Source organism: Nematostella vectensis, chromosome 4 (genome assembly GCF_932526225.1).
Source record: "Nematostella vectensis chromosome 4, jaNemVect1.1, whole genome shotgun sequence".
In the NCBI taxonomy this organism is placed as follows: domain Eukaryota; kingdom Metazoa; phylum Cnidaria; class Anthozoa; order Actiniaria; family Edwardsiidae; genus Nematostella; species Nematostella vectensis.
In genome coordinates this window covers 18,695,466-18,716,759 of record NC_064037.1, presented here as the reverse complement: position 1 = coordinate 18,716,759, position 21,294 = coordinate 18,695,466, and the positions used below count along the sequence as shown (strand labels likewise).

General features: G+C 37.2%; 1 long non-coding RNA gene across 4 annotated transcripts; it reads left to right on the top strand.

Moving 5' to 3' along the window:
• Positions 1-45: 45 nt before the first annotated feature.
• LOC116607890 lies at positions 46-16,240 on the top strand. 4 transcript variants are annotated; one of them, XR_007307470.1, is made up of 5 exons: positions 46-264; positions 604-718; positions 2,194-2,223; positions 2,858-2,911; positions 3,215-16,240. It is a non-coding gene; the product is annotated as an uncharacterized LOC116607890 (long non-coding RNA). The 4 variants fall into 4 exon arrangements; XR_007307469.1 differs by having other exon boundaries at positions 604-722; XR_007307472.1 differs by lacking the exon at positions 2,194-2,223 and having other exon boundaries at positions 47-264.
• Positions 16,241-21,294: the final 5,054 nt, after the last annotated feature.

Below are 21,294 nucleotides of genomic sequence, written 5' to 3'. Positions count from 1 at the left end.
CCCCTGACAACCGGAGAAAGGCAAAGGACTGGTAACGAATATTTGGTCAGCGGATACTCCATATACTCTTACTCACTTTCCCGCCATTTTGAACAAGAGTTCGAAAAACCCAAGCGATATTTTCGGACTTACACGTACACCGTGAGCGAGTTTAAAACCCTTTGGATATTTTAAATGGACTCCAAGGAACTCAGGCTTTGCTTTGGCTTCAAGCTTGTGCCACAGATGATAGAAGACTCCTAAGAAGTCACTATTTAGATAAAGGTACTATTATCCATGAAAAGTTAAGTCAGGATGGACATAAACTTACAAATGATGAAAGAGGTGTCTCTTGCGGACAAATCTCATCTCATTAGGGAAGGTTTTCTTCAGGGTTAGAATTTCAAGTGCTATTAAGTATGGGTAAAACCTGTGTAAATTGGTTGATTTGTTAACGACTTATTTCGTACACTTTAATATGCAATATTTGCTCGGTTTGTGTTAACAATTGTCAATGCGCTTTGCTGTTTTTCAAATAGAATAGCTTTTGCAAACATTATTTTTCATCAATCAATGTCTCTTTTATATTAGCTAAAATACGTGATATTTTTGGGTTGTTTTTAGGTATTGGCACCTAATCTTGTCCAGGACCTATTCTCAACCACATGGAAATAATGTCAAATATTTAGTAAGCAATAAAGAACAAGCAGAAAGTGACACATCGGGTCGAAGAAACAACGTAGGTAAAACATGCTTTCTAAAGCTTTTCACGAATGTTAATTATTTTGCTTAGCTTAGAAAATTTTTATCTTATGCACCGTAAAATAACATACAAAAAATTGTGTTGGATTGCACTACACAAGAACGAAAAAATTCCATAAAAATTTCCAACATTTACCGATCTTGATGAAAATTGCTCGGTAAATCCGCCATTCAATTGTTGATGTCCCAGGGTTCTTTTTGGCCTTTGATTCAGCCTCGGTTTCATGCTAGCTTTCATCGTGTTGGCCTCTATCACGGCTGTCACAGTACCTACATATTCCTGACCACTCGAATTCCAAACAAATCTGAGTGTTTCAAAGTTTCCCCATGCAGCGTGACACCCATGTGTAATGTCAGATTTGAATTGCTTGGTACTGAGCCAAATGAAGCTTCAATTAGGATTGAATGGCAGTTTTGAAAATTACATTTATCACAGATTATTGTCTGTGGTATTTAAGCTAAAATGAAACAAATTTTCCAAACGAACGAGAATAGGTTCTGAGTGCACAAGAATAGGTTCAGTGTTGGTATTTACTTTGATTTTTCACAGTCAAAAAACAAACTTGCGAGGATAGTCTACACAATTACTATAACATGGAAGAAGCTCAACAACACAAAATATTCATCTTTGACTTGAAATTCTCTCCACAAATACATTTCAAAGTTAAAGTGGACGAGAAGAGGTGCCAATACCTTATAACTAGATGCATGGCTGCGTGAACTCTGGTTGTTGTTTGTTGGCAGGTTTTCTTTTGACATCTGGAACATCTGTTGAATTTCTCAAACTTTTCAATCCCCTTAAATTCTGTAATTGTGGCAGTAACAATTTCGTCTTCATCTTCGTCATCATCTAATGTGTTGGGTGTTATAATCATTTCTTGGTGATCAGGTTTCTCCACACTAAGCGACTTTTAGTATTGCACTTCCCTGATTTCCTTTGTCAGTAATTAGTTAGTCAGGGTGATCATACCCTTCGGGGATGGTCTAGAATTTCCATAGAAGGTACTCTGGGATGTGTATTGTGGAGATGCGTTACAGTAGGTGGCTGGGGTTAACTAGCCATGGACGGGTTTTACGGTATAAATTTCAAAGTCACTTCTTTGGCCAGGCTATGGATGATTAAGACAGGTGAAGTTTTGAAATTGACCGTTTTATCAGTTGGTACACAAATTGGGACCATGGAAAAGGAATCCCTAGTTGACTCTTTGTGAAGGGTGTTTGAGCAGTGTTAAGCTCAACTTTGTTGCTTATGTTGTGTGGCTATCGTTTCGAGATTTCATAGAACATGCACATTTGCAAGTTTCGATTAAGCAAGTCCAAGCTGAAACATACCAATAACTATTTTATTAAATGAAATACATTCATATGACACGTTCAAAATAATAATAACTAAAGAAATTCAAACGACACAATGCGCTGTATTACAACTGATATAGTTATTTTCTTTCACAGCCAAAAAAAGAATCTACAAGCACTACAAATGTAAGTACATAGTCTTATATACATGTATGAATGCCACTCATTTAAAAAAATATTTTCTGTGTAGATGGATAACAAATTCCAACACTGTAATTTGCCCGTCGAAAACATGCTGCCTTGTTGTGGCTTGGAATGCCGTTCCCATTTCCGCCAAGAACAGCATGGCTGCCTCACAATAACTAGGCAAGAACATACTGTATTTTATATTTTTCCAGATGCTAGCTTTCTGGCAGTATTGGGCGCCAAGTTAAATCGACTAAGCAGGAAAAAATATGACATAACTGGTACATTACTGGTACATTTTCTCAAAACCAATTCTTTGTGCTATTATAATTTGCTCTAGTTTTTCTAAAACAGCAAGCTTATCAGGGATCTCATGAACCCCAGTTTCAGCAAGTAATTATTGAGTACCAATTTAAAAAAAAAAATTATGGCATATTCAACGCTAATGAAAATAGTTAACAATTAGTGCACTAGGTAACCACATATCCATATAACCATATAAGTTATTAGAATATATCGCTTCGAAAGCCACCTTATGTGCCAACAAAATGTCAACCAAACTAACGCTGGTACAAACATTACTGCTAGTCTAAGTCTAAGCATGTTTTTACCTGTAAATTTCTTGATTCTTCAGATATTCCTGATACAAGACAACAGCGTGACCCAGGACACTGTAGACTTCAATTAAGTAAGTACCATTGTACAAATCTCAGTCATAACATTATGTAATAATTAATATTTAATAATAATTAATAATTAATGGACTTTTTTATACATTGTGAAGTAAAAGTGATATTCATCAACCTACAAGAAATCGCTTCTGTAAAAACATTTCAATGCAATATCATAAGTTTAGGTTTGCACTGCTGAGTTATCCTTTGTCCATGATCTTTTCTCAAGAATCCAGTCAATTGTGTTTTTTTAACTGTTTAAATCTCAAAATTGTCAAATGTTTAACTTACATAAAGCTGTTGTTGTCATATTATTTCAGAAAAGCTCTATGTACATTGAAAGACACAGAAATCAAATAGGAAACATACGTTGAAACTGGTAGGTGAATTATTAATTTAAACCATGTGCTTCACTTAAATCATTATGTCGATTGTAACGTTATTAATTATCTGATTACTTTGCAAGATTACCCAAAAAATATTTCTGAATTCCATTACAAAACTTGTGTTTTCGCATTTTCTGAAAATAATAAAATGAGCAAAGGTTCATTAGCGTCGTCAAAACCTTTTAACATATAGAGGTTAATCTAGACATTGCTATATTCAGCTGCTCAATACAGTTTTCATTTTGATCAACTCAATTTCTATTTACCGAATATTCACCGATTTCACAATTGTCTCTTATGTACTTCAAGTCAAAATATAACATTTAGCAGACACTTAAATTGAATAATCCCAGTGTTTATATACTGCTATTACCATATTCCCACTCAGGCATTCTCAGTATTCCACTGCTCCGATTTCCTTTATATCGTTTAGCGATATAATAATTTTTCTTAAAAAATCTTATGAAAAGCACAATGTTTACCACATGTCTTCATACACTAGCTATCTTCACCTCATTACCACGAAATGATCAAGTAAGCCATGACAGTAAGGTCAATCCAAATTCCCCAGTTGGTGGTTACATACCAGAATTTCTGGAAAAATATAAAATCTTAAATAGATATCAGATCGGCCGACCATTATCAGTCGACCGACCATTTATTAGTACTAAAAACCCTAATTGACTCTTATAAATCAAGCCACAAACCACTTTTTGCATGTTTTATCGACTTTAAAAAAGCATGGACAGTGTCTTGAGAGAGTGTTTGCTTTACAAACTAATAATTGGGTGATACAAAAAAGCAGTATACACCTGCTGTGACATGGACAAGATTGCATTATGAATATGAGGTGATTATTCTCGTACACACAGTATCGTCTTGCTGTGTATCTTGAAGCAAAGAAACGGGATGTACATAAACTATTCTCTTATTTGTTAGCTTCAAAGTTTGTTGCCACTCTTTGTTTGTACATATGCGACTTTTGTAAGACCTCCATCCATGCAGATATGACCTAGCAAGTCATTACTTTGAAGAAGGTGGGAAACCAGTGCTTCGTTAATTCTTGATGCACCTTTCTTGGATACTGTGATAATCATAGCTTAAGGAATGCGTTGAGCGGTGGAAATGATATCTTCATCGGATGACCTCCGGCTTATTATGGTGCTTTACCCACCCGCAGACCTCCCAAATTGCTTCTAATACCATCGGAGCAGAAAATACAAATAGAGACGGGTTGCTTTGCTCCCTAAATAAGTCGTGAATACTTTTATATTCTGTTTTCGCTAGTATTGAGATTTCCAAAATCGTTGAAAGATACACTCGTACCGCTTTCCTTACAGAAATGCTTAACGAAAGTCGTCACAATTGTTATATCAGACTTGTTAGGCATATTGGCAGAATAAAAGCTATGTAGTGTCCGCAATGCTTTCGTTTATATATTGTCCTATGATATTAGTTATACATAAAAAGCCATTGTTGTTACAGCCCCCCAAATGACTAGTAGTCTTTAAACTTCGATTAATGTGCAGAACAGGGGTGATTCTCCATGGTGGCTTTGTCTTACTTTAACATGACAGACACATGATACGTTTAACCATGTATTTAAGATAAGATATACATTTGTTCTTCGATTGTATAGTATCCACAGTCATATTTCTATCTCTATTGAAAATTGTTATTATTGTAATTAAGAAAAAAACTTTAATTTACTAGATATATACAAGATATTCGATAGTTTTCTAGAAATATACAAGATATTGAAGATTCGATAATTTACTCGATATATACATGATATTCAAAATTTTAAAAATCATAAACATTCATTTATATTTATTTCTAATTTGTCATGGATTATGTCATTTTTATCAGGTGGATACCGTAATTTCACAATCAATGATAGTTATTTTTTTTGTTTGGGAATGTTATCTTTTTTGGTTCTTTTATTATAATTAAAGAAAATAATAATTAAAGAATATATCGAAAAGGTTCAAAATAGATCTGTTTAAAATAAAGAAAAAAACTAAAATAAGTGCATTCCGCGTGTCTGTCAATTTGCCTTTGTCTTTTTCTTCTTTTTTCTTGAACTTTCTTCAGTTGGTTCCCCATTTTCTTCTCCAACAGGGGCGTATTCGTTGTACTGTTTGTCCAGGTCAACGTCTTGTTGTCTGTTTTGTCTACTTAGATCATCCACTTTTTGTTGCAACCCTAAGATCACACTATTAACTATTTGTGGGTCCATACCAGCAAGTGGTGCCGTTGCCGCATTTGTCCTTGGTCTTGGATTTGCGGCAACAACATCACTTGCTGGCCGAGGGGTTGCAGCAACAGGTGCATCTGGGTTAGCAAGTATGTCAAGTAAGTTTCGTCTTCCCCTCGTGGTTGGTGGGTTAGTTGCGTCCTTGCAAGAGATCTGTTCAAAAGTTCAATAATATTAATAAAAAAAATAATAATAAAATAACTGAATTCCGGGAGTAGATCAACTGACCTTCGTTCTCTGCTTCTTCTTTTTCCTTGGTCTTTCGGGTTCTTAGTTGTTTCCACATCTCCCGCATGATTTTCTTCTCCAACAGGGGCGTCATCTGTTTCGTTGTTGTCGTGTTTGTCCACGTCACCGTCCATTTTTGTAAATTGGCAAAACGTCCAGTAATTCAACAGGCATAATGTTATAACATTAATTTGACTAGTATCATACTTACTAAATTGATATCTTGATTATAGATTAGGCTTGCTGTACTCTATAAAAATCGAAATTTATGTTAGTAAACAAATTCTCGGTTAATAGACCTATTGAATTTGGAGTACCCTTTAATGTTTGACATTTTGTTATCAGAATTCATTTCTACTTTGCAAAGAGTCCATTATTTCAACATACATAATGTTATAACCGTGCTATGTAATGAATAGTATTTATACTTACTTAACCGAAGCTCCTTAAAAGTACTGGTGGCTTTCTGTACTCATAAAAAATTGAAATTTATGTAAGTAAACACATGCTTGGTTAATGGCCTTTTGAATTTGAAGTACTTTTTTAATGATTGACATTTTATTATCACTTGGAGTGGTATTTCAATTGTTTGAATTTTCTTAAAGTATAACGATGTGTCTCTCAGTTCGACAAAATGCTTGTTGAATTCATTAAATAATGGTATGCCAAAATGCAACGAAACTTGCTTGCCAAATCGTCCATTTTTTCTATTTTCTCCAACACACTGTCAAGACTGGTATTGGTCAAGATGGTATTTTTTAGCCGAGTTTACAACGGTCACAATACGACCACGAACTCTAACCCTCTACTAGCCAACATAAACGGTTCTTCAGCATTATACGGTTTTATTCTGGCTCTACAGTATGGACAATGGTACGGTACTGTAGGCGCGGTAACCTAACCCAAAATTTTTCTATGCACCGCTCGTTGACACGTCGGCCACAGCAAGCCAGCGTGTTGTTAGCGGTTTAATTGCAATGGGAGCAGTTATCCATCTACACAGAAAAAAGAAATTAGTGCCATTCATATATGTATAAAAATATAAAATGGTGTACTTCCTTTTTGATTACTTTAGTAGGTTGTTGGTTGAAAGTTCCTGTGAAAGCAAAAATAATAACGTGAATAAGCGCACTGTTCTGTTTATAATGGTTTTCTATTCTATGCCATATGGATGTATTTTTGGTCATCTAAAGACAATGTAGCAAATGTATCTAAAAATGTCTCTTATAAGAAGTGTCCGCTTGATGTTCCTTTAACGAGGATCCATTGGAGGGCAAGTCTGGTGCCAGCAGCCGCGGTAATTCCAGCTCCAATAGCGTATATTAAAGTTGTTGCAGTTAAAAAAAAAAAGGAGCAGAGCCAGGAGGAAGACAATGCGGTAACCTAACCCAAAATTTTTCTTTAAAGCTTGTATATCTCATTTGTTTCAATTACATAAATGCAACGATGTGCCGTGAAACCATGGCCCCCCGCAACATAATCAACGAAGTTTAGCCTAACACTGCTCAAACACCCTTCACGAAGAGTCAACTAAGGAGTCGTTCTTCGTGCAATCACACGGGTGATTCTCCATGGTGGCTTTGTCTTACTTAAACTTTTATTTTTGTTCAATTATATAGTACTATCCACAGTCATATATATATATATCTTAATTGAAAATTGTTATTATTATAATTAAGAAAAATACTAGATAATACAAGATATTCAAAATTCGATAATTTACTAGATATATACAAGATATTAAAAATTCGATAATTTACTAGATATATACAAGATATTAAAAATTCGATAATTTACTAGATATATACAAGATGTTCAAAATTCGATAATTTACTAGATATATATAAGATATTCAAAATTTTAAAAATTACAATATTTGTATAAACATTCATTTATATTTATTTAAAATTTGTCATGAATAATGTCATTTCTATTAGGTGGATATCGTAATTTTGACAATCAATGATAGTGATTTTTTTGTTTGGAAATGTTATCGTATTTTGGTTCTGTTTATTATAATTAAAGAAAAATACTATGGAAATTACTTGATATATCCCGAAAGAGGCTTGCATGGCCACTTCTAGAGTATTGTCTAGTGATAAATGACATAATATCGTATATGTCATTTGCAGTCGCCGATGACTGCTTGTCCGTTGGGTCCAAGTTTTTAAGCGTCTGTCTTAAAGGTTGTATTTTGTCAGTAATCCGTTCGATATTTTGTAAGATGTCTGTATTGTTAATTATGTCCATATTTTCGTTGACACATTGGGCGAGCTCAGAAAGCGCCACGCCTGGCCTTAACAGCCATTCACAATATCGTGTATTCAGCGCTTTGCTGAACTCGCCCAATCTGACCCGGGTTTGCCCTTTGTATGGTCGGAGAAAATAGTGGGGGAAATGGGAAAAGTAGTTTACTCGTTTGTTATCACTTAAAAGGTATCCATGGCAATATTTCTAAAAATTAAAATATATGGTTACGTAATGTAATACATGTTGAACATGACTTTTCTTTTCCATGAACAACAGAAAAATCCACTTGACGATTCATCTAATAAAAAGCTTTTGCAATTTTTCAGTTCGGACTTTCTTAATTGAAACGTCATTATAACTTGTACATCTCATTTGTTTCAATTTTCTTAAATGATAACGATGTTCCGTGAAACTATAGCCCCGCAACATAAGCAACGAAGTTTAGCTTGACACTGCTCAAACGCCCTACAGGAAGAGTAAACTGGGGAGTCGTTCTCTGTCATCGCAATTCGTGTCAACCGATATAGGTCAATGTCGAAAAACTTTGCATGTCATAATCATTCATAGTCTGGCCAAAGAAGCGACCTTGAAATGTATTCCGTAAAACACGTTTCATGGCTAGTCAATCCCAGCCACCAAACACATTTTGACGATACACACACCAGAGTACCTTCTATGAGCCTTCTAGACCATCCCCGAAGGGGTGTGATGACTCTAACCCTTGCAGAGTTCTTTGACAAAGGAAATCAGAGCAGTGCAATACTAAAAATCACTGTATGTGAATACGGTTCTATCCAAAATTTATTGTATTATTTAATAGGTTTCCCTAAACGTGATTGAATAAGTTAGTACGTGAGAAATATGATATTGACCATTTAATTACAATGAACTTTTTCAATTCAATTCTTTATATAAGATTTTTCATTGGAGAAAGTATTTGTTTTTTTAGAGAAAAAAGTATAATTATTCAGTAAATAAACACTAGAGCATAATATGACTTTTTTAGTGATAAAAATCAGTATCTCGTAAATTCTAACATTGAACAATGTTCTAACAGAAAAATATAAAGGGGAATTACAAGAATTCCTTGATAAACAAACATTTCTGCGTATTTCAAGGGGTTTCTGAAAAACTCTGCTATAACTTTGAAATGTGCTCCTAAGAGCCACATTTTAGCTCCAAGGTGGTACAGGTCATCCACAACCTGACTGATTTCTCCTTCTTCGGAAACCAGCTCTACAAAATCTACTACATTTTCCTTGGAGAACTCTTACTTGTTACGTGTGTTAAGCTTTTTTCCAAGGATTTTAAGCTTACTCATTTCTTCCCTGGCCACGAATTCTCTTAGCTTCGATGCTCTCGGTGTTGTGGTGTCCTACACAGATTTTAACTCCTCCATATTTACTTCGAACGTTTAATGCAATGCGTTTTGCCAGTACCAGGCTCACCTATGATTGACAGCAGTTTGGTCCAATCATTCAATGAATGATCTTCGTCATCCTTCTATTAAATGATAGGTGGTGTTCTCAGTGGAGGTTGTGGATCGTCGTCGGCGATTTCTTCATCATCATAATTTACTTGGGGTTGTGGCTGTACAGTTGCAAAAACTGTTCCATAATGGCGAGATCGTAAACCAAGAAATGACTTCAGCTTATTCAGCACACTTGTTGCTCGGCATTAAGCGTGAAGTCATTATGAGTTGGCCTATTTACGAAATCCTCATTACGGAGAACTTGTACTTGCCAGAGATGGTACATTTGCCTCGTAATATGTAGAAACGACAAGACATTGTCTACATAATACTCTTTATTGCCCTGTTCTCGAAATAAAGTGGCAATTGCAACATCATCGTTCCATAGTCTGGTTGCAATGCTAGGGCCGCTGCACAATACTTGAACTGTTCCGGAATGCTGTCATGGTTTGGATGTCTAAGTTCACTGACATTCTTGGAAGGTACATTCAAAAATAAGTGTTGAAAAAAGAAGCAAGGATTGAAAACTGACACGTACTTAACCCCGACAAGGGCTGTTTTCCTTTAGTAAGGAGTGGGAACACTTTTGTTAGTATCGTGCGTCCTTAGCCATTGGAGCAAACTATAGTTCTGGATATCCTGGCCCCTATTAATGTATTTTGTTACAAAAACACTTTTGTCAACGTTACTTGGACGCGGAGGAATGTAATGTTTTGTGGGGTTGTTGGTCCAGGCGGGCTTTAAAGACGAGAGAGTGACAACCATCTCTGGTTCGAGTGGTTTTAAATCTGACACATGACGGAAGCCAGCCATGGCAGGAGTAACGTGTCTAGAATACAATGATTCTGAGGTTTGTTGGTTATGGAATTTTGAGACGTATGAGGTGACGTACCTTAGCACCATAGATTTCTTATCAGAATGTTGGACATCCATTTTGCATTTGAGGAACGGAAGGATTGTGCTTATATAAGCTCGAATGTTTCGAGAAAATGCGTCTTGAGGTGGTACAAGGAAAGCATTTCCTCGCCGTTCTGATTAGTTTCAACTAAGGTTCTCTCATTGCATTATGGGAAGGCATCTTTGTGGCTGGGCTGAAGGTCATTGACTAAGTAAGCAGTCTCCGCATCTAACCACGGAATGTCTCCCCTAGTCTGCTTGCTAAAGACTCTTAAGCCAAACCAAAAGATGCTGGTGGGCGGTACCCCTGCCTTGAAATTCGATCCGATGGAAAAAGTTCTCAACATTGCAACGGTTTCTTATAGATAAGTAAACACGTTGTCCGTCCACCGATTAGTGTTGGATCCACAAAGAGATCCACGAACTGTTTGTTCTAAGATGTGGACAATGTTGAGAGTTTCGAGGATAGCAAGTCCCGTAGGTCCTTTGCCAGAAAGATCTCGAGATTGACGTAACCACTGTGCCCATGGGGAAGGTCCACTCGAAAGGGCTTATAGTGATGAACAACGTAGAATATCCGTATTGTTGCAGTGCTTCCACTAAAAAAACGATGGTGCCAACGCCAATATTCTATAGAGAAAGTTTTTGTATCTAAAGAAGTTGCGGCTGAGCGCCTTGACCTAGCAGAAGATGGAATTGCGCCTGACACAGTGTTGAATAGCCACCGGTCATACACAAATTGTAAAAGATAATATTCTGAAGAGTAGTTTTCGTCTAAAACAGATTTTTCTACGCCACTGTTGGAGCGGAAAATTTCCTACTAAGTGGGTTTCCCGGTTTTGCCAGAAACGTAGCATCTGTAAAACATAATAACATGTCTTACCTACGGTTTAGGGGGGAGCCATGCAGTTCGCGTGTAAAACGCGAACTCGTAGCCTCTACTCGACAACATGAACGGTTCATCCGCATTATAGGGTTTTATTCTCGCTCTACAGTATGGACAATGGTACGGTACTGTAGGCGCGGTAACCTAACCCAAAATTTTTCTATGCACCGCTCGTTGACACGTCGGCCACAGCAAGCCAGCGTGTTGTTAGCGGTTTAATTGCAATGGGAGCAGTTATCCATCTACACAGAAAAAAGAAATGAGTGCCATTCATATATGTATAAAAAGATAAAATGGTGTACTTCCTTTTTGATTACTTTAGTAGGTTGTTGGTTGAAAGTTCCTGTGAAAGCAAAAATAATAACGTGAATAAGCGCACTGTTCTGTTTATAATGGTTTTCTATTCTATGCCATATGGATGTATTTTTGGTCATCTAAAGACAATGTAGCAAATGTATCAAATGTATCTAAAAATGTCTCTTATAAGAAGTGTCCGCTTGATGTTCCTTTAACGAGGATCCATTGGAGGGCAAGTCTGGTGCCAGCAGCCGCGGTAATTCCAGCTCCAATAGCGTATATTAAAGTTGTTGCAGTTAAAAAAAAAAAGGAGCAGAGCCAGGAGGAAGACAATGCGGTAACCTAACCCAAATTTTTTCTTTAAAGCTCGTATATCTCATTTGTTTCAATTACATAAATGCAACGATGTGCCGTGAAACCATGGCCCCGCAACATAATCAACGAAGTTTAGCCTAACACTGCTCAAACACCCTTCACGAAGAGTCAACTAAGGAGTCGTTCTTCGTGCAATCACACGGGTGATTCTCCATGGTGGCTTTGTCTTACTTAAACTTTTATTTTTGTTCAATTATATAGTACTATCCACAGTCATATATATATATATCTGAATTGAAAATTGTTATTATTATAATTAAGAAAAATACTAGATAATACAAGATATTCAAAATTCGATAATTTACTAGATATATACAAGATATTAAAAATTCGATAATTTACTAGATATATACAAGATATTCAAAATTCGATAATTTACTAGATATATACAAGATATTCAAAATTTTAAAAATTACAATATTTGTATAAACATTCATTTATATTTATTTCAAATTTGTCATGAATAATGTCATTTCTATTAGGTGGATATCGTAATTTTGACAATCAATGATAGTGATTTTTTTGTTTGGAAATGTTATCGTATTTTGGTTCTGTTTATTATAATTAAAGAAAAATACTATGGAAATTACTTGATATATCCCGAAAGAGGCTTGCATGGCCACTTCTAGAGTATTGTCTAGTGATAAATGACATAATATCGTATATGTCATTTGCAGTCGCCGATGACTGCTTGTCCGTTGTGTCCAAGTTTTTAAGCGTCTGTCTTAAAGGTTGTATTTTGTCAGTAATCCGTTCGATATTTTGTAAGATGTCTGTATTGTTAATTATGTCCATATTTTCGTTGACACATTGGGCGAGCTCAGAAAGCGCCACGCCTGGCCTTAACAGCCATTCACAATATCGTGTATTCAGCGCTTTGCTGAACTCGCCCAATCTGACCCGGGTTTGCCCTTTGTATGGTCGGAGAAAATAGTGGGGGAAATGGGAAAAGTAGTTTACTCGTTTGTTATCACTTAAAATGTATCCATGGCAATATTTCTAAAAATTAAAATATGTGGTTACGTAATGTAATACATGTTGAACATGACTTTTCTTTTCCATGAACAACAGAAAAATCCACTTGACGATTCATCTAATAAAAAGCTTTTGCAATTTTTCAGTTCGGACTTTCTTAATTGAAACGTCATTATAACTTGTACATCTCATTTGTTTCAATTTTCTTAAATGATAACGATGTTCCGTGAAACTATAGCCCCGCAACATAAGCAACGAAGTTTAGCTTGACACTGCTCAAACGCCCTACAGGAAGAGTAAACTGGGGAGTCGTTCTCTGTCATCGCAATTCGTGTCAACCGATATAGGTCAATGTCGAAAAACTTCGCATGTCATAATCATTCATAGTCTGGCCAAAGAAGCGACCTTGAAATGTATTCCGTAAAACACGTTTCATGGCTAGTCAATCCCAGCCACCAAACACATTTTGACGATACACACACCAGAGTACCTTCTATGAGCCTTCTAGATCATCCCCGAAGGGGTGTGATGACTCTAACCCTTGCAGAGTTCTTTGACAAAGGAAATCAGAGCAGTGCAATACTAAAAATCACTGTATGTGAATACAGTTCTATCCAAAATTTATTGTATTATTTAATAGGTTTCCCTAAACGTGATTGAATAAGTTAGTACGTGAGAAATATGATATTGACCATTTAATTACAATGAACTTTTTCAATTCAGTTCTTTATATAAGATTTTTCATTGGAGAAAGTATTTGTTTTTTTTAGAGAAAAAAGTATAATTATTCAGTAAATAAACACTAGAGCATAATATGACTTTTTTAGTGATAAAAATCAGTATCTCGTAAATTCTAACATTGAACAATGTTCTAACAGAAAAATATAAAGGGGAATTACAAGAATTCCTTGATAAACAAACATTTCTGCGTATTTCAAGGGGTTTCTGAAAAACTCTGCTATAACTTTGAAATGTGCTCCTAAGAGCCACATTTTAGCTCCAAGGTGGTACAGGTCATCCACAACCTGACTGATTTCTCCTTCTTCGGAAACCAGCTCTAAAAAATCTACTAAATCTTCCTTGGAGAACTCTTACTTGTTACGTGTGTTAAGCTTTTTTCCAAGGATTTTAAGCTTACTCATTTCTTCCCTGGCCACGAATTCTCTTAGCTTCGATGCTCTCGGTGTTGTGGTGTCCTACACAGATTTTAACTCCTCCATATTTACTTCGAACGTTTAATGCAATGCGTTTTGCCAGTACCAGGCTCACCTATGATTGACAGCAGTTTGGTCCAATCATTCAATGAATGATCTTCGTCATCCTTCTATTAAATGATAGGTGGTGTTCTCAGTGGAGGTTGTGGATCGTCGTCGGCGATTTCTTCATCATCATAATTTACTTGGGGTTGTGGCTGTACAGTTGCAAAAACTGTTCCATAATGGCGAGATCGTAAACCAAGAAATGACTTCAGCTTATTCAGCACACTTGTTGCTCGGCATTAAGCGTGAAGTCATTATGAGTTGGCCTATTTACGAAATCCTCATTACGGAGAACTTGTACTTGCCAGAGATGGTACATTTGCCTCGTAATATGTAGAAACGACAAGACATTGTCTACATAATACTCTTTATTGCCCTGTTCTCGAAATAAAGTGGCAATTGCAACATCATCGTTCCATAGTCTGGTTGCAATGCTAGGGCCGCTGCACAATACTTGAACTGTTCCGGAATGCTGTCATGGTTTGGATGTCTAAGTTCACTGACATTCTTGGAAGGTACATTCAAAAATAAGTGTTGAAAAAAGAAGCAAGGATTGAAAACTGACACGTACTTAACCCCGACAAGGGCTGTTTTCCTTTAGTAAGGAGTGGGAACACTTTTGTTAGTATCGTGCGTCCTTAGCCATTGGAGCAAACTATAGTTCTGGATATCCTGGCCCCTATTAATGTATTTTGTTACAAAAACACTTTTGTCAACGTTACTTGGACGCGGAGGAATGTAATGTTTTGTGGGGTTGTTGGTCCAGGCGGGCTTTAAAGACGAGAGAGTGACAACCATCTCTGGTTCGAGTGGTTTTAAATCTGACACATGACGGAAGCCAGCCATGGCAGGAGTAACGTGTCTAGAATACAATGATTCTGAGGTTTGTTGGTTATGGAATTTTGAGACGTATGAGGTGACGTACCTTAGCACCATAGATTTCTTATCAGAATGTTGGACATCCATTTTGCATTTGAGGAACGGAAGGATTGTGCTTATATAAGCTCGAATGTTTCGAGAAAATGCGTCTTGAGGTGGTACAAGGAAAGCATTTCCTCGCCGTTCTGATTAGTTTCAACTAAGGTTCTCTCATTGCATTATGGGAAGGCATCTTTGTGGCTGGGCTGAAGGTCATTGACTAAGTAAGCAGTCTCCGCATCTAACCACGGAATGTCTCCCCTAGTCTGCTTGCTAAAGACTCTTAAGCCAAACCAAAAGATGCTGGTGGGCGGTACCCCTGCCTTGAAATTCGATCCGATGGAAAAAGTTCTCAACATTGCAACGGTTTCTTATAGATAAGTAAACACGTTGTCCGTCCACCGATTAGTGTTGGATCCACAAAGAGATCCACGAACTGTTTGTTCTAAGATGTGGACAATGTTGAGAGTTTCGAGGATAGCAAGTCCCGTAGGTCCTTTGCCAGAAAGATCTCGAGATTGACGTAACCACTGTGCCCATGGGGAAGGTCCACTCGAAAGGGCTTATAGTGATGAACAACGTAGAATATCCGTATTGTTGCAGTGCTTCCACTAAAAAAACGATGGTGCCAACGCCAATATTCTATAGAGAAAGTTTTTGTATCTAAAGAAGTTGCGGCTGAGCGCCTTGACCTAGCAGAAGATGGAATTGCGCCTGACACAGTGTTGAATAGCCACCGGTCATACACAAATTGTAAAAGATAATATTCTGAAGAGTAGTTTTCGTCTAAAACAGATTTTTCTACGCCACTGTTGGAGCGGAAAATTTCCTACTAAGTGGGTTTCCCGGTTTTGCCAGAAACGTAGCATCTGTAAAACATAATAACATGTCTTACCTACGGTTTAGGGGGGAGCCATGCAGTTCGCGTGTAAAACGCGAACTCGTAGCCTCTACTCGACAACATGAACGGTTCATCCGCATTATAGGGTTTTATTCTCGCTCTACAGTATGGACAATGGTACGGTACTGTAGGCGCGGTAACCTAACCCAAAATTTTTCTATGCACCGCTCGTTGACACGTCGGCCACAGCAAGCCAGCGTGTTGTTAGCGGTTTAATTGCAATGGGAGCAGTTATCCATCTACACAGAAAAAAGAAATGAGTGCCATTCATATATGTATAAAAAGATAAAATGGTGTACTTCCTTTTTGATTACTTTAGTAGGTTGTTGGTTGAAAGTTCCTGTGAAAGCAAAAATAATAACGTGAATAAGCGCACTGTTCTGTTTATAATGGTTTTCTATTCTATGCCATATGGATGTATTTTTGGTCATCTAAAGACAATGTAGCAAATGTATCAAATGTATCTAAAAATGTCTCTTATAAGAAGTGTCCGCTTGATGTTCCTTTAACGAGGATCCATTGGAGGGCAAGTCTGGTGCCAGCAGCCGCGGTAATTCCAGCTCCAATAGCGTATATTAAAGTTGTTGCAGTTAAAAAAAAAAAGGAGCAGAGCCAGGAGGAAGACAATGCGGTAACCTAACCCAAATTTTTTCTTTAAAGCTCGTATATCTCATTTGTTTCAATTACATAAATGCAACGATGTGCCGTGAAACCATGGCCCCGCAACATAATCAACGAAGTTTAGCCTAACACTGCTCAAACACCCTTCACGAAGAGTCAACTAAGGAGTCGTTCTTCGTGCAATCACACGGGTGATTCTCCATGGTGGCTTTGTCTTACTTAAACTTTTATTTTTGTTCAATTATATAGTACTATCCACAGTCATATATATATATATCTGAATTGAAAATTGTTATTATTATAATTAAGAAAAATACTAGATAATACAAGATATTCAAAATTCGATAATTTACTAGATATATACAAGATATTAAAAATTCGATAATTTACTAGATATATACAAGATATTCAAAATTCGATAATTTACTAGATATATACAAGATATTCAAAATTTTAAAAATTACAATATTTGTATAAACATTCATTTATATTTATTTCAAATTTGTCATGAATAATGTCATTTCTATTAGGTGGATATCGTAATTTTGACAATCAATGATAGTGATTTTTTTGTTTGGAAATGTTATCGCTTTTTGGTTCTGTTTATTATAATTAAAGAAAAATACTATGGAAATTACTTGAGATATCCCGAAAGAGGCTTGCATGGCCACTTCTAGAGTATTGTCTAGTGATAAATGACATAATATCGTATATGTCATTTGCAGTCGCCGATGACTGCTTGTCCGTTGTGTCCAAGTTTTTAAGCGTCTGTCTTAAAGGTTGTATTTTGTCAGTAATCCGTTCGATATTTTGTAAGATGTCTGTATTGTTAATTATGTCCATATTTTCGTTGACACATTGGGCGAGCTCAGAAAGCGCCACGCCTGGCCTTCACAGCCATTCACAATTTCGTGTATTCAGCGCTTTGCTGAACTCGCCCAATCTGACCCTGGTTTGCCCTTTGTATGGTCGGAGAAAATAGTGGGGGAAATGGGAAAAGTAGTTTACTCGTTTGTTATCACTTGAAAGGTATCCATGGCAATATTTCTAAAAATTAAAATATGTGGTTACGTAATGTAATACATGTTGAACATGACTTTTCTTTTCCATGAACAACAGAAAAATCCACTTGACGATTCATCTAATAAAAAGCTTTTGCAATTTTTCAGTTCGGACTTTCTTAATTGAAACGTCATTATAACTTGTACATCTCATTTGTTTCAATTTTCTTAAATGATAACGTTGTTCCGTGAAACTATAGCCCCGCAACATAAGCAACGAAGTTTAGCTTGACACTGCTCAAACGCCCTACAGGAAGAGTAAACTGGGGAGTCGTTCTCTGTCATCGCAATTCGTGTCAACCGATATAGGTCAATGTCGAAAAACTTCGCATGTCATAATCATTCATAGTCTGGCCAAAGGAGCGACCTTGAAATGTATACCGTAAAACACGTTTCATGGCTAGTCAATCCCAGCCACCAAACACATTTTGACGATACACACACCAGAGTACCTTCTATGAGCCTTCTAGACCATCCCCGAAGGGGTGTGATGACTCTAACCCTTGCAGAGTTCTTTGACAAAGGAAACCAGAGCAGTGCAATACTAAAAATCACTGTGTGTGAATACTGTTCTATCCAAAATTTATTGTATTATTTAATAGGTTTCCCTAAACGTGATTGAATAAGTTAGTACGTGAGAAATATGATATTGACCATTTAATTACAATGAACTTTTTCAATTCAATTCTTTATATAAGATTTTTCATTGGAGAAAGTATTTGTTTTTTTTTTAGAGAAAAAAAGTATAATTATTCAGTAAATAAACACTAGAGCATAATATGACTTTTTTAGTGATAAAAATCAGTATCTCGTAAATTCTAACATTGAACAATGTTCTAACAGAAAAATATAAAGGGGAATTACAAGAATTCCTTGATAAACAAACATTTCTGCGTATTTCAAGGGGTTTCTGAAAAACTCTGCTATAACTTTGAAATGTGCTCCTAAGAGCCACATTTTAGCTCCAAGGTGGTACAGGTCATCCACAACCTGACTGATTTCTCCTTCTTCGGAAACCAGCTCTACAAAATCTACTACATCTTCCTTGGAGAACTCTTACTTGTTACGTGTGTTAAGCTTTTTTCCAAGGATTTTAAGCTTACTCATTTTTTCCCTGGCCACGAATTCTCTTAGCTTCGATGCTCTCGGTGTTGTGGTGTCCTACACAGATTTTAACTCCTCCATATTTACTTCGAACGTTTAATGCAATGCGTTTTGCCAGTACCAGGCTCACCTATGATTGACAGCAGTTTGGTCCAATCATTCAATGAATGATCTTCGTCATCCTTCTATTAAATGATAGGTGGTGTTCTCAGTGGAGGTTGTGGATCGTCGTCGGCGATTTCTTCATCATCATAATTTACTTGGGGTTGTGGCTGTACAGTTGCAAAAACTGTTCCATAATGGCGAGATCGTAAACCAAGAAATGACTTCAGCTTATTCAGCACACTTGTTGCTCGGCATTAAGCGTGAAGTCATTATGAGTTGGCCTATTTACGAAATCCTCATTACGGAGAACTTGTACTTGCCAGAGATGGTACATTTGCCTCGTACTATGTAGAAACGACAAGACATTGTCTACATAATACTCTTTATTGCCCTGTTCTCGAAATAAAGTGGCAATTGCAACATCATCGTTCCATAGTCTGGTTGCAATGCTAGGGCCGCTGCACAATACTTGAACTGTTCCGGAATGCTGTCATGGTTTGGATGTCTAAGTTCACTGACATTCTTGAAAGGTACATTCAAAAATAAGTGTTGAAAAAAGAAGCAAGGATTGAAAACTGACACGTACTTAACCCCGACAAGGGCTGTTTTCCTTTAGTAAGGAGTGGGAACACTTTTGTTAGTATCGTGCGTCCTTAGCCATTGGAGCAAACTATAGTTCTGGATATCCTGGCCCCTTTTAATGTATTTTGTTACAAAAACACTTTTGTCAACGTTACTTGGACGCGGAGGAATGTAATGTTTTGTGGGGTTGTTGGTCCAGGCGGGCTTTAAAGACGAGAGAGTGACAACCATCTCTGGTTCGAGTGGTTTTAAATCTGACACATGACGGAAGCCAGCCATGGCAGGAGTAACGTGTCTAGAATACAAGGATTCTGAGGTTTGTTGGTTATGGAATTTTGAGACGTATGAGGTGACGTACCTTAGCACCATAGATTTCTTATCAGAATGTTGGACATCCATTTTGCATTTGAGGAACGGAAGGATTGTGCTTATATAAGCTCGAATGTTTCGAGAAAATGCGTCTTGAGGTGGTACAAGGAAAGCATTTCCTCGCCGTTCTGATTAGTTTCAACTAAGGTTCTCTCATTGCATTATGGGAAGGCATCTTTGTGGCTGGGCTGAAGGTCATTGACTAAGTAAGCAGTCTCCGCATCTAACCACGGAATGTCTCCCCTAGTCTGCTTGCTAAAGACTCTTAAGCCAAACCAAAAGATGCTGGTGGGCGGTACCCCTGCCTTGAAATTCGATCCGATGGAAAAAGTTCTCAACATTGCAACGGTTTCTTATAGATAAGTAAACACGTTGTCCGTCCACCGATTGGTGTTGGATCCACAAAGAGATCCACGAACTGTTTGTTCTAAGATGTGGACAATGTTGAGAGTTTCGAGGATAGCAAGTCCCGTAGGTCCTTTGCCAGAAAGATCTCGAGATTGACGTAACCACTGTGCCCATGGGGAAGGTCCACTCGAAAGGGCTTATAGTGATGAACAACGTAGAATATCCGTATTGTTGCAGTGCTTCCACTATAAAAACGATGGTGCCAACGCCAATATTCTATAGAGAAAGTTTTTGTATCTAAAGAAGTTGCGGCTGAGCGCCTTGACCTAGCAGAAGATGGAATTGCGCCTGACACAGTGTTGAATAGCCACCGGTCATACACAAATTGTAAAAGATAATATTCTAAAGAGTAGTTTTCGTCTAAAACAGATTTTTCTACGCCACTGTTGGAGCGGAAAATTTCCTACTAAGTGGGTTTCCCCAGAAACGTAGCATCTGTAAAACATAATAACATGTCTTACCTACGGTTTAAGGGGGGGCCATGCAGTTCGCGTGTAAAACGCGAACTCGTAGCCTCTACTCGACAACATGAACGGTTCATCCGCATTGTAGGGTTTTATTCTCGCTCTACAGTATGGACAATGGTACGGTACTGTAGGCGCGGTAACCTAACCCAAAATTTTTCTATGCACCGCTCGTTGACACGTCGGCCACAGCAAGCCAGCGTGTTGTTAGCGGTTTAATTGCAATGGGAGCAGTTATCCATCTACACAGCAAAAAGAAATGAGTGCCATTCATATATGTATAAAAAGATAAAATGGTGTACTTCCTTTTTGATTACTTTAGTAGGTTGTTGGTTGAAAGTTCCTGTGAAAGCAAAAATAATAACGTGAATAAGCGCACTGATCTGTTTATAATGGTTTTCTATTCTATGCCATATGGATGTATTTTTGGTCATCTAAAGACAATGTAGCAAATGTATCAAATGTATCTAAAAATGTCTCTTATAAGAAGTGTCCGCTTGATGTTCCTTTAACGAGGATCCATTGGAGGGCAAGTCTGGTGCCAGCAGCCGCGTACAGCTCCAATAGCGTATATTAAAGTTGTAGC